A 14,153-nucleotide genomic window follows, 5' to 3' on the forward strand; every position below is an offset into this window, starting at 1 on the left:
CCTCAGTGACTGTAATCCCAGCACTTTTGGAAGCAAAGGCAGGAGGATCACTTGAGTCCAGAAATTTGAGGCCAGCCTGGGCAACATAGTGAGACCCTGTCTCTACAAAAAATACGAAAGTTATCCAGGCGTGGTGGTGCATGCCTGAAGTCCCAGCTACTCAGGAGGCTGAGGTGGGAGGATCATTTGATCCTAGAAGGTCGAGGCTGCATTGAGCCATGATTGAGCCACTGCACTCCAGCCTGGGTGACAGAGCAAGACCCTGTCTCAAAAACAAAAACAGTTCCTACAAGGAAGCAGGCACCAAGATCTGTGGGGATTGAAGAGTCCCAGTTCACATGAATGTAGGGTCTGGTGGGGACACACGTAACCTAAGACTCTCCTCTCTCTCTCTCTCTCTGTCTGTTTCTCTCTCTCTCTCTCTCTCTCTCTGTCTGTTTCTCTCTCTCTCTCTCTCTCTCTCTCTCTCTCTCACACACACACACACACACACACCATGCCAAAGGTTCTGGTGCAGACAGGGGAGCAGACCCAGGCTGGAGGTCAGGAAAGGCTCCCCGGGGAGGGAACCAGAGGAGAGCTGAGGGCAGGTGAAGGTGTTGAGCTCCTTCAGCAACTCGGAAACTTTTTCAGACCACCTGACCTAGAAAAATTTTGCATCAGACTCTCTCATTTTTATGAGGAACTTGATAAACGAAGAAACTTGCTCTATATATCTGCTGAAACCTTTGGAGAACAAAGGAGGCATCAGTAATGCTCTTTTTTTAGAATGAAAAATAATTTTCATGGCTCTTTTTCCTTTCACATTGCAAAAGCAGTGCATTTTGGGAAACATGACTCCCCCAGCCCCTACCCTCCCTCACCCTGCCCAGCATGTCTCTGGCTGGGGAACAGGGCACCTGACTTGCACCACCCCGTCATGACCTCCTGGGACTCCGAGAGTCCACCCGTTGCCTGTCCAGGCACCTCCCCTCGGCAGACCCACCTGTGCCCCTGCTGGCACATCCTCTGTTGAGGTCCCCAGGACAAAGGACATAGGATGGTCTTCTAGGATCTGAGTCCCAGCAACCATAGAGAAAGACTGCAACAAACAGGCCTGGAGAAAACAGCGTTAGGCATATCAAAATCCAGAGGGAAACGGGGAGTTATTTGAAGATAAAGAATTTCCAGAGGAAATGTCAAAACTCTGAGTGGCTTCACGCAGGTGGAAAAGGGCTGTAGCTGCTGGTTCCTGCCCTTCCCCAGGGTTGTGGTCCCCATTTCCCTCCTTGGAAGCCCCACTTGGATGGGTTTGCATCTCGGATATGGCCTGCAACACTGGGTCCAAGCAGTTTAGGGGCTAGCTCTGACTCTGGAAGGCTGGAGAAATGGCTGCACCGGCTCTGGGCTCTCACGATGCACACAGGGCCAGGAGCAGTGGCTCATGCTTGTAATCTCAACACTTTGGGAAGCCAAGGCAGGAGGATTGCTTGAGGCCAGGAGTTTAAGACCAGCCTGGGCAATGTAGACCTTGTCCCTAAAAAAAAAAAAAAAGTTGTTGTTGTTGTTTTAATTAGCGGGACATAGTGGCCAAACACCTGTAGCCCCAGCTTACTCAGGAAGCTGAGGCAGCAGGATCTCTTGAGCTCAGGAGTTTGAGGCTGCAGCGAGCCAAGATTGTACAATTGCACTCCAGCCTAGGTGATAGTGCAAGACCTTTCTCTAAAATATAAATAAGGCTGGGCCTGGTGGCTCATGCCTGTAATGCCAGCACTTTGGGAGGCCGAGGCAGGTGGATCACTTGAGGCCAAGAGTTCAAGACGAGCCTGACCAACATGGTGAAACCCCGTCTCTACTAAAAATACAAAAATTAGCCAGGCGTAGTAGTGTGCGCTTGTAATCCCAGCTACTCAGGAAGCAGATAGGAGAATCTCTTGAACCCAGGAAATGGAGACTGCAGCGAGCTGAGATCATACCGCTGCACTCCAGTCTGGGCAACAGAGCGAGGCTCCATCTTAAAAATAAATAAATAAAATAAAAATAAATAATGATTTTAAAATGATGCCCATAGAAAACGTGTAGTGATTAAAAGGAAAATGGAATATTTGTCCCTCTTTACTGCACTTTCCCCAGGACCCCTGGCTTTCCTGGAGAAATTGATGCCCCATCTCAACTGGACTCCATACCATCCTCGGTTCTCCTGAGACCCATCTTCTCTCAGTCCCACCCCTAGGCCTTTGCTCATGATGGGCTCCATGGAATGCCTTCCCCTTCCTCTCAGCCCGTATAGATCAGACCGGTCCTTCTCTGCCCACCTTCCCCAGCACATCTCCTCCTCTTTGGCATCCCTGGAGTTCTTTCTCTTCCACTAAGTCTGCATCATTTAATCAGGCAGGATCTGATCTCTTGTTTCCTGATGTTTTGCAGAGGAGCTATCTAAGCTAGCACTGCCCAATGGAAATATGACACAAGCCACATAGGAAATTCAATTGCTTTTTCTTATTCTTTTTCCTTTTTTTAAAAAAAAATACAGAGTCTCGCTGTGTCGCCAAGACTACAGTGCAATGGCACAATCTCAGCTCACTGCAACCTCCGCCTCCCAGGTTCAAGCGATTCTCCTGTCTCAGCCTCCTGAGTAGCTGGGAATAAAGGCATGTGCCACCACACCCAGCTACTTTTTTTGTATTTTTGGTAGAGATGGGGTTTCACCATGTTGGCCAGGCTGGTCTTGAACTCCTGACCTCAAGTGATCCACCTGCCTCAGCCTCCCAAAGTGCTGGGGTTACAGGCATGAGCCACCGCACCCAGCCAGAAATTAAATTTTTCTAGTAGGAGCATTGAAAAAGTAAATAGAAACAGTGGAAATTCATTTTAATAATATATTTTTATTTAACCCAACATGGCCAAAGTATAATTACATTGCAAATTAATAATAAAACAGTTGATATGTTTGTTTTCATACTGTCTTTGAAACCTACTTTGTATTTTACACTTATGATCCCTCTCAATTCAGACTGGCCACATTTCTTTTTTTATTTTATTTTATATTATATTGTTTACTTTTTTTTTTTTTTTGAGATGGAGTCTCACTCTATCGTCCAGGCTGGAGTCCAGTGGCGTGATCTAAGCTTACTGCAACCTCTGGCTCCCGGATTCAAGCAATTCTCCTGCCTCACCCTCCTGAGTAGCTAGGATTACAGGTGTACACCACCATGCCCAGCTAATTTCTGTATTTTTAGTGGAGATGGGGTTTTGCCATGTTGGCCAACTGGTCTCGAACTCCTGACCTCAAGTGATCTGCCTGCCTCGGCCTCCCGAAGCGCTAGGATTACAGGCGTGAGCCACTACATCTGGCCTGGACTGGCCACATTTCATATGCTCAAGAGCCAGTGAATGACTACTGTGTGGGCGGGTACAGGTCCAGGCTGTATTTGTCTTTGGGTTACATGTGACAGAGGTTCACATTAAACTGGCATAAGTGAAAAAGGGCATTGGCTCATGAAACTGACAAGAACAAAAGGGATAGATAAATTGAGGGACAGCTAGCTCCAGGTGTTCCAATGGCGTCAATGTCATCAGAGAGCTGACATTGTATATTTTCCAGCTTTCATTCTCAAGTAGGTTCTGGATGGCATAGCAAAGACAGCCACCACCAGCTCAGCCACCTGACCCCACACCCAGCTTCTCTATTCCAAGTGTTCCCCCAGGCCAGACTCCCAATGGACCAACTGGAATTCTGCACTCATTTCTGAACCAATCAGTGTTGTGGCTAGATGGGTGGAATGGCTGACTAGCAGACGTGAATCGTCTGACCATTCCCAGCATGAAAGGAGAGGAGAGTCAGCCTCACCTTTCCTGCTGGGACGGACAGTGGCCACGGAGGGGTTTCTCAAAGGAGAATCAGGAGGTTTGGTACCCGAAGACTAAGGGGGCCACACAGGATGGGGAGGGAGAGGGATGTGAGGTGAGAGTGGAAAGTGACCAGAATGCAGGTTGGATTGAATAAAAAGAGGCTCCCAAGAGTACTGGAGTATGAGATTGAACAGGAAAGACATGCTCTTAGTCTGGCTGAAATGTTCAAAAGATGTGATGGCTAGTAGGGCACATGCCAGTGAGAGCAGATAATAACCTTAGTGCTGGGTGCCCAGGAGTTTTGGGGGCTGTGGGAATCCCAGAGAGGGGAAGGGCCGGGATGGTCGTGGGGACTATGGGAGGCTCATTGCAGCCCCATTTACCAAGGAGGACAGCAGTATTTCCACCTGTCGCCACTGATATGGCCATAGGAAGCACATCAGGAGACCATCCAGAGGCCTCGACCTCAGACACTGCATCCCATACCCCACACTAAGCATGCAGCCCACCCCGAGAGAAAGCTCTGCACTGGTGCAGCTCTAAGCAGAACACAGAAACCTTTTAGCCCAGAAAGACAGAGCAGATGGACCTTCCCGAGGGTCTGGAGGTCCCCGAACCCAGGCAGGCAAAAGGGCTGTTATCCCAATGGGGAAGGCTGGGCATGGGACTCAGAGATGAAGACTCCTGGGGAAGGCAAGGATCATGAATGGCCTTCCCAGGGGGGAACCCAGGCTTCCTGAGCTCCACTAGAGAGGCACAAAAAGCTGACTTGAAGAGCCTAGAGAATTGACTCAGTCGTCTGTCCGTCCGTCCATCCATCCATCCATCCATGCATCCCTTTGTCTGTTCACCCACTCATGTACTATTTATTTATCAAGCTCCTGCTATGTGACAAGAATGCCCTACCTGCCAGGAATAGCCTGGTGAACTAGATGGCCAAGGTGCCTGCCTTCGCAGAGCCCAGAGCCTAGTCAGGGAGAAACACGATCAACAGATAAGCCAGCCAATGAACACGGTGACTTCAGATCTCAAATAGGGTGGCCAGATAGCAAGTGAGTGGGAGGAGAGGTGGGGGCTGCTTTAGCCACGCGCTGAGGAAGAGTCATTTGAAGAAGATGGCTCTAGACAGAGGAAACAGCCAGTTTCATAGACCCTGCGGAGGGAGTATGTTTTGTATTGGAAAACCAGATAAATGGAGGTGGGAGATGAAGGTGGGAGAAGAGGTCGGAAAGCTGGACACGGCTGACTCAGGTGAGGCAGTCAGGATGCACTGTGGTTGTGGGGAGGGCAGGCTAGAGATTCTCTCCACAAAGTCAGATTGGCAGGTCAAACTGGCCCCATAGTATTCACCAGGCACAAGAACTGTCATACTGGGCTGGGAACAGTGGCTCATGCCTATAATCTCAGCATTTTGGGAGGCTGAGGTGGGAAGTATGCTTGAGGCCAGGAGTTCAAGACCAGCCTAGGCAACATATTGAGAGCCCCCATCTCTACAGAAATTTTTTTTTTTTGCAAAAATTAGCCAGGCATGGTGGCATGTGCCTGTAGTGCTAGCTACTCGGGAGGCTGAGGTGGAAGGATCACTTGAGCCCAGGAAGTCGAGGCTGGAGTTAGTTGTGATTGTACCACTGCATTCCAGCCTGGGTGACAGAGTAAGATCTTGTTTCAAAAAAAAAAAAAAAAAAAAAGTCACACTGTTTTATTTTGCCAGGCTAACACATAAAGCATTTACTGTGTTCCAGGCACTCTAATTGCTCAGCATGTATTAACTTATTTGATCTTCTCAACAATCCTCTAAGATAGATACTGGTAATAAGCCCATTTTACAGATGGGGAAACTGGGGAACTGAGAGGCTAAGTAACTCCCCTGAGGCCACAGAGCTAGCAAATGGCAGAAGCAGGATTTGAACTCAGGTAGTCCCAGAGTCCACGCACTCAGCCACGAGGGCTCGAATTAAAATTGGCCAGCCAGGCATGGTGGCTCACACCTGTAATCCCAGCAGTTTGGGAGGCCGAGGCAGGTGGATCGCCTGAGGTCAGGAGTTCAAGACCAGCCTGGCCAACATGGTGAAACCCCATCTCTACTAAAAATACAAAAAAAAAAAACACAAAAAATTAGCTGGGCGTAGTTGTGAGCGCCTGTAATCCCAGCTACTCGGGAGGCTGAGGCAGAAGAATCACTTGAACCTGGGAAGTGGAGGTTGCAGTGAGCCGAGATCACACCATTGCACTTCGGCCTGGGCAACAAGAGCGAAACTCCATTTCAAAAAAAAATGGCCCTCTACTCCCTGCCTATCAGAGTGGTAAGCTGTCGTCTCAGCCATTCCTGGGGTTCTCCTTCTAGGGTGGCCAGAGTCTTAGGGGGCATGGGCAGAAGCAGTCCAGAGAACTTGGAAGTGAGCTCCTGGCCTTTGGTCTATTCTGGTCATCACTGAAATGCTCACTGTCCACGTGATCCACTCATAGCCAAGAAATTGAGCCACCTGACTCCCTCTATGCCAAGGGTGGACCTTGGGTCTTTGGCTCCAGCTCCCGAGGGACCAAATTTTCCCTGCCCCATCCTGTTAGACATCTTCGCCTGCCTCATCCACTTCACTTCCAGATTCCCCCATTCCCCTGGGGCTGGCCTGGTTTCTCCCCTCAGTGGTCAAGATGTCCAAACCAGGACCTTAACAGGCATTTGCTCCTGGCACCCCGTGGCTTCTGCCCTCCACCCTCAGCCAAGGAAACCTAAACAACAAAAGCCTAAACAACAAAAGCTTGGCCGTGCTACTTGGACTGCCTTACTGGGAAAATCCTACCCTTTCTTTTAAATCTCCTTCAATAATGAAAACAAACAGGACTAAAAACAGCATCTCAAAGTCCATCCTGCCATGTGAATTGGCAAGCCCTCGTGGCTTTTTTTTTTTTCTTTTTGAGATGGAGTCTCACTCTGTCGCGCCCAGGCTAGAGTGCAGTGGCATGATCTCGGCTCACTACAACCTCTGCCTCCTGGGTTCAAGCAACTTTCCTGCCTCAGCCTTCCGAGTAGCTGGGATCACAGGCGCCTGCCACCATGACTGGCTAATTTTTTGCATTTTTAGTAGAGATGGGGTTTCACCATGTTGGTAAGGTTGGTTTCGAACTCCTGACCTCAGGTGATCCGCCTGCCTCGGCCTCCCAAAGTGCCGGGATTACAGGTGTGAGCCACCACGCCCGGCCTCATGGCCTTTATTAAGGAGACAATGTAAAGAAAGTGCTTGGCACAATGCTAGGCACACAGCATTCAAGAAGGGGTTTGTTTTGTTTTGTTTTGTTTTGTTTTTGAGACAGCATCTCACTCTGTTGCCCAGGCTGGAGTGAGGTGGCATGATCACGGCTCACTGCAGCCTCGACCTCCTGGGCTCAAGCGATCCTCCCACCCCGGCCTCTCAAAGTGTTAGGATTACAGGTGTGAGCCACCACACCTGGCCTCAAGGAGTTTTGAGCCAGACAAATCAAGTTCCATTTATCAGCTATGTGACACTGGGTAATTCACGTGGTCTCTCTGAGTCTCACTTTCCTGTAAAATGGGGGTAATGATGACCTGTGTTGTGGTGCTGTGATTAACATTAAGTGAGATAATGGATGGAAAGGAAACATTCACTAATGCTCAGCTTCCTGCTTCACTTGTCCCTGGGAGGGCTGGTGATGTGTGCTGAAGTCCCGGGAATGCTAGGAATTACCCCTTTCAGGCACCTTGGCTGGACAAACACTAGGTCCTCATTTGGCCATCTGACTTCATCTGTGCAAAGTAGGGCAAAGCACAGGAAGAGCCATATCGGGGCTTCTCCAGCTGCTTGTGGGCTTTTCAAGCTCCACCCAGGGGACTTTTTTTTCCCAAGCTGGACAAATGCCCAGAGCAGGGAATGGGTGAGGCCTGTCCCACAGGGCTCATTGTTGGCATCTAGGCTGCTGATAAGGTGGAAACAGGACATAAACAGAAATGGTGGCCTTCTCCCTTCCCAATTTTGGTCTCAGGGACCTAGGGGTGCAAGGCTTCCTCCAGGCCAGGAGGGTGTCACATGAAAGATGTCGAGGGGGGACAGCTGATCATCCACCCAAACCCAGGAGACAGAGCTGTGTGGGAACCTGGTGCTGAGCCCCATCAAGGGAGCCCTTTCTCCCAGGCCAGCCAGGAGGGCAGCAGGCAGGGCGGGGCTGGTGTGGGCTCCAGTTCTGGCCCTGCCTCTGTTCCCTTCTCTCTAAAATGATGTGCACTCAGAAAGGTTGGTGATGCAAGAAATGAAGGGAGGGTCCCAGAGGTGGAGAGTGCAGGGCTTCTGCCCCAAAGAGGACCTTGGGCAAGTCACTCAGCCCACCTGAGCCTTACCTCCCAGAGCCTTACCTCTGCAAAATGGGGTGAAAGTGGGAAGCTAGCATCCCCTGCTTCAAAGCCCTTGCCTTCAAAGGAAACCAAGCATCTAGTAACCTGGCTCCCCTATGGCCTTGGTGACCTCCTATTGCATCCCTACATCCTCTCTCTTCACCCTGACACCCCACACATACACTAGCCAGCCAGCAGGGCTTGTCTGTTTTACCCCAAAACACATCCTGAATCTTGAATTCTACCACCTTTTGCAATCTCCACTTCCCTGGTCCAGCCATCATCATCTCTTACCCTCCCTGCCCTGGCCTTCTCCCTGGACTTTCAATTCTTCCCTTGTCCTCCCATCCATCCTCCACACAGCAGCCAAAGGGATAGTTTTTGAAGGGCCCTCAGGACCATGCCACTCCCCTGCTTAAAACACTCCAGGCTGGGCACAGTGGCTCACACCTATAATCTCAGCATTTTGGGAGGCCAAGGCCGGAGGATCTCTTGAGCTCAGGAGTTCGAGACCAGCCTGGGCAAAGTGTCAAGCTCCTGTCTCTACAAAAAGTACAAAAATTAGCCAAGTGTGGTGGTGCACACCTGTAGTCCCAACTACTTGGGAGGCTGAGGCAGGGATTGCTTGAGCCCAGGAGATTGTCTGCAGTAAGCCAAGATTGTGCCACTGGACTCCAACCTGGGCGACAGGGCTGGACCCTGTCTCAAAACAACAACAACAACAATAACAAACAAAAACACACCAGTTACTCTACCACAGAAGAAAATCCAAACTCCTTTCCCTGGCACTCCAGCCCTGTGTGATATGGCCTGAAACTTCCCATCACCTTATCCCTGCCACACTGGCCTTGCTGTCCCTCCAACAGACTATATTCCTCTCTGCCTCAGTGCCTTTGCACTGGCTATGTCTTTTATCTGAAATGCTGCCACCTGCAGCTTTGATTTTGCTTGTCTTTCTCCTTTTGAACTCAGTGTCAGCTCCTCACAGAGGCCCTCCCTAACCACCGTGCCTAGGAGAGCCCCAATGACTCTTGATCACTGTTAAAAGGGTATTTTTTTTTTTTTTTTTTTGAGATGGAGTCTCACTCTGTTACCCAGGCTGGAGTGCAATGGTGTCATCTCAGCTCACTGCAACCTCCGCCTCTTGGGTTCAAGCAATTCTCCTTCCTCAGCCTCGTTAGTAGCTGGGATTACAGGCACGTGCCACGACAACTGGCTAATTTTTGTATTTTTAGTAGAGACGGGGTTTCACCATGTTGGCAAGGCTGGTCTTGAACTTCTGACCTCATGATGTGCCCACCTCAGCCTCCCAAAGGGCTGGGATTACAGGCATGAGTCACCTTGCCTGGCCAAAAGGATAATTTTTAAGATAAAATCATAATTCTCATATAAATATAAAATGAACACGTCAAAGATTTTATTTTAGTCATTAATTAATGGGAGAACCTGTTCAATGTTATAGCCAATTCAAAAGAGAATTCAAAGACACACATATATTGGCAATCAGGAATGCTGAAATGAATTTATAAGTAGATTGCAAAATTGGTCAATATCCACAGAGCAATGATCAACTGCATTCTACCCTAACAAAATTCACCTGTATTTCTGTGGACAAGAATTATTTGGACATAAAAGTAATGAAAAGTGCAAGCCCTTACAGAATCAGATCCAGCTATCTTTTTTTGCCTGTTTTAAAGTCTTTCATGGCTCTTTTCCTCCTTGGCTGTCTGAAGATAGATCGCCATCATGAACGACACCGTAACTATCTGCACTAGAAAGTTCATGACCAACTGACTACTTCAGAGGAAACAGATGGTCATTGATGTCCTTCACCCCGGGAAGGCAACAGTGCCTAAGACAGAAATTCGAGAAAAACTAGCCAAAATGTACAAGACCACACTGGATGTCATCTTTGTATTTGGATTCAGAACTCATTTTGGTGATGGCAAGACAACTGGCTTTGGCATGATTTATGGTTCCCTGGATTATGCAAAGAAAAATGAACCCAAACATAGACTTGCAAGACATGGCCTGTATGAGAAGAAAAAGACCTCAAGAAAGCAATGAAAGGAACGCAAGAACAGAATGAAGAAAGTCAGGGGGACTGCAAAGGCCAATGTTGGTGCTGGCAAAAAGCCGAAGGAGTAAAGATGCTGCAATGACGTTATCTGTGGCCACTGTGGATTTTTCACAAGAACATTAATAAACTAAAAACTTCAAAAAATAAATAAATAAATAAATAAAGTCTTTCATGAGTTTCTTGCATCCTCTACCCAGCATTTAACAACACCTGGACATATTTGTTCACCTGTTTCTTATCCTTCTCCCTTCGCTCCATGCCTGAATGTATCTTGAGAGTGGAAATTCTGTTTTGTTCACAGCATCTAGAAGAGTGGCATATAGCAAGTGCTTAATAAATGTTTGTTGACTTTCTTTCCAGCTTCCAGGGCAATTTGTATTTTAGAAGAGGACACAAAAGAGGTTAGTGCTAAACCTAAAGGAAAGAATTCTGGCAGTCAATGGTGAGAGGACATTTGGGACAGGGAAAGAGGAGGGTTTCATTGTCTTTCAGATAACCAGGACCTCTGCCCATCCCCAAGGGGCTGCATCCCAAGCTCCAAGCATCTAAAGGGAATCTGATCTAAGGGTGGTAAGTGCTGCTGTTCTCTGGCTGAGGCCGCTCTGTGATACCATGTCAGACAAGTCCAAGGGCACTAAGAGGTTAATGTGACCCTACTGCTCACACCTTCTGGGCCTGACTCCTGGACTCCAAAGTTGGCTCACAGATGTTCGAGGGTCTCAGACCCTCTCTTTTAGTGCCTGTGTACAGAGAGGGGCAGCAGCTGCCATTGTAGGAATATGAATCATTAATGAGGGAATTCATTAATCAATGTGTAATTGTTACACACCAGGTCAGCGGCCCAGCCCCCTGAGATCCTAGAAATCTCGTGGAGAAGGGCACCCTCTCGGTACCAAAGTCTTCTGGTCCCTGGAAACAGCCGTGCGCGGCGTGCGTAAGCCTAGAGGGGGCGGAAGGGAAGAGAAGAAGATGCCTCGGTGGCCAGGAAAAGAGAGATGAGTCACGAAATGAGGGGATGCAGGAAGGAGGAAGAGAGGGAAGAATGAATCCATGGGATCTTCCCTACGTACATACTGTGTGCCGGGCACGGTTTGGGCACTGGGGACATAGGAATAGGTCGGGTCTGGCTGTGCAACTGCAGGCCTCGTTCTAACCCGGAGCCTGAGTAAATGAGTTATAACACATATACAAATGTGAAGCTGCAGCTGGGGCGAGTATTCGGAAGGAGAGCGCGGTAAGAGTGCCAGGCGGCCTTGCAATAACTGGGCTTTACCTAGATTGGGCGCCAGCCCACGGAAATGTCTACGAATCAGTGCAGGTATACGGACTTGATTGTATTGTGCACAAGGGAAATGCAAGATTGCTTGCAGATTTCAGGAATCAAAGCTGACACGATAGTACATGTATGCATGCAGAATGAATACATGCTGGAGGCACGAATGCATGTGTATTAAAGTAATAGTCTGCGGTCTCGGCCTTCTCTAGTAGGCCTTGCGCACCCTCTGGCGTCGCCTAGGTGCATCGCGCTGACCCTCCTTGTCCCATCTCTCCACGCCCATTGGAGCAAGTGAGTGTATCTCGCTCCACCCAACACCGGGCGGAGAACTAGGCCTAGGTCTTCGCTGCCCGCTACGCATGCGCACATTACAGAACTTGTGAAGAAGCTTTATGCAGGGTGCATTACAAGCAGTCAGGATGGCCGAGCGGTCTAAGGCGCTGCGTTCAGGTCGCAGTCTCCCCTGGAGGCGTGGGTTCGAATCCCACTTCTGACAGAGCTTAATAGTTTTCCTCATCAAGACCGCAGATCAATGAGGTTATGATGTCTTGTGTGTATATATAGGACTCATAATCTTTTTTTATTCTTTCACAGATCAATGAGGTTATGATGTCTTGTGTGTATATATAGTACTCATAATCTTTTTTTATTCTTTCACAGATCAATGAGGTTATGATGTCTTGTGTGTATATGTTCTCATAATCTGTTTTTATTCTTTTACAAAACGAGTATTTTCTTATTAACGAGGATTTTCTTTTTTAAAAAAGAATCTCGCTCTGTCGCCCAGGCTGGAGTGCAGTGGCGAGATCCTCCCACCTCAACCTCCTCAGATGTTGGGAGTTCGGAATCACACCACCACGTCCTGTCAGACTTCTTCCCCACAGACACTCATTTGACATTCATTTGACTTTGGATTGTAAAACGTACGGTCCCCTATGTTTGCGGGCCTCTCTTGGTGTGCGGTCGTCGAGATTTCTCTTCTAAAATACCGGAAAAGAGTGCTTGTCAGAAGTGGGATTCGAACCCACGCCTCCAGGGGAGACTGCGACCTGAACGCAGCGCCTTAGACCGCTCGGCCATCCTGACTTCCCGGGAAGGATTATTTTGGGGTCTGATGTAGTTCCTCTCATGCCGCAATGACGCTCGGGACCCAGAACCCAGAGGCGGTGTCCCGGGCAGTCCTGAGTCCGGCCGGCAGCTTAGGTTATCCACAACCAAACCCAGCTGGTGCAGCGAGACTCACTGCTGCTCTCAAACTGGCGCTTTCTACTGAATACACAGATAATTTACATGGAAAATCAGTTTTCCTTACCATCAACAGAAATAAACACAATGAAAACGAAATAACGTTGCTAAATTCTAGCCGCCTGCCCAGGCTGTGAGCCTCAAGTGGTGGTATTATTCTGAACTATTACTAATACCGGTCGGATGTTTCCGGCTGTGAATGGGGCACTGGCGGAGTAGGGGGCGGGGTTTGGAGAATTATTGTTGGAAGGAGGATGCTCTGTAAGGCTTTTGTCATCCGCTCCTCAGGACGGGAGGCCTTGGGTTGGGAGATCCCACTCTGCAAATGATTACCTAGGGCCTCATCCAGAAAGAGTTGGCTTTTAGACCTTTCTAATAAGCTGATCAAAGGAAAAAGTTGGAGATTGTTAAGCTTGGGGAAGAGAATTATTATCTGTCTACAAAAGCCTGATATACAAGGGGTTGGGATTGTGTCTGCCTGTCCTTTTTGATCCAAGAACTGGGGCCTGAGGTGGGGGTGCAGTGGGTGGATAGTTACAGAGGATGGGTTTGGGAGAAGAAAGAGTTTGCCGGAAAGGAAACAGGGTGACTGTATTGGTAGGGATATCCCCGTCGCTGGAGGCATTCAAGACGAGGATCGATGGTCACTTGGTGGAAATGCTGCCAAGGAGATTCAAGAGTTTGTATTGCTGCCGTAACACATAACTACAAATTTGGTGGCTTAAAACCATCCCATTTATTTATCTTACAGTTCTGGAGGTCATATGTCTAAAATGGGTCACAAGGTTACATTCCTTCTGGAGGCCAGAAGGGAGAATCCATTTCCTTTCCTCTTCCAGCTGCTGGAGACCACCCACATTCTTTGGCTCCTCAGTCCACACCACTCCAACCTTTGCTCTGTCTTCACATCACCTTCTCTGACTCTGACCCTCCTGCCTAACCTCTTTGTAACAACCCTCGTGATTACACTGGGCCCGTCTGATAACCCAGGGTCATCACCCCATCTCCAAATCCATTATTATTATTATTGTTATTATTTTGAGACATAGTCTCACTTTGTTGCCCAGGCTGGAGTGCAGTGGCATGAACTCGGCTCACTGAAACCTCTGACTCCTGGGTTCAAGCAATTCTCCTGCCTCAGCCTCAGCCTCCTGAGTAGCTGGGACTACAGGCACTCACCACCACACCCGGCTAATTTTTGTATTTTCAGTAGAGACGGGGTTTCGCCATGTTGACTAGACTGGTCTTGAACTCATGACCTCAAGTGATCCACCCGCCTCCCAAAGTGCTGGGATTACAGGTGTGAGCCACTGCGCCCAGCCCAAATCCTTAATTTAACCACAGCTGCAAACTCTCTTTTAACCATTTAAAGTAAC

The 14,153-nt window shown here is 48.7% G+C and overlaps 2 non-coding genes and 1 pseudogene across 2 annotated transcripts; 2 read left to right on the top strand and 1 right to left on the bottom strand.

Moving 5' to 3' along the window:
- Nucleotides 1-9,922: 9,922 nt before the first annotated feature.
- Nucleotides 9,923-10,402, top strand: LOC129457740 (small ribosomal subunit protein eS24-like; annotated as a pseudogene).
- A 1,543-nt stretch (nt 10,403-11,945) lies between these two features.
- Nucleotides 11,946-12,028, top strand: TRNAL-CAG (transfer RNA leucine (anticodon CAG)). Its single transcript has one exon. It is a non-coding gene; the product is annotated as a tRNA-Leu (tRNA).
- A 507-nt stretch (nt 12,029-12,535) lies between these two features.
- Nucleotides 12,536-12,618, bottom strand: TRNAL-CAG (transfer RNA leucine (anticodon CAG)). Its single transcript has one exon. It is a non-coding gene; the product is annotated as a tRNA-Leu (tRNA).
- Between the last annotated feature and the right edge of the window lie 1,535 nt (nt 12,619-14,153).

This window comes from Symphalangus syndactylus, chromosome 11, assembly GCF_028878055.3.
Source record: "Symphalangus syndactylus isolate Jambi chromosome 11, NHGRI_mSymSyn1-v2.1_pri, whole genome shotgun sequence".
NCBI classification, from domain to species: Eukaryota; Metazoa; Chordata; class Mammalia; order Primates; family Hylobatidae; genus Symphalangus; species Symphalangus syndactylus.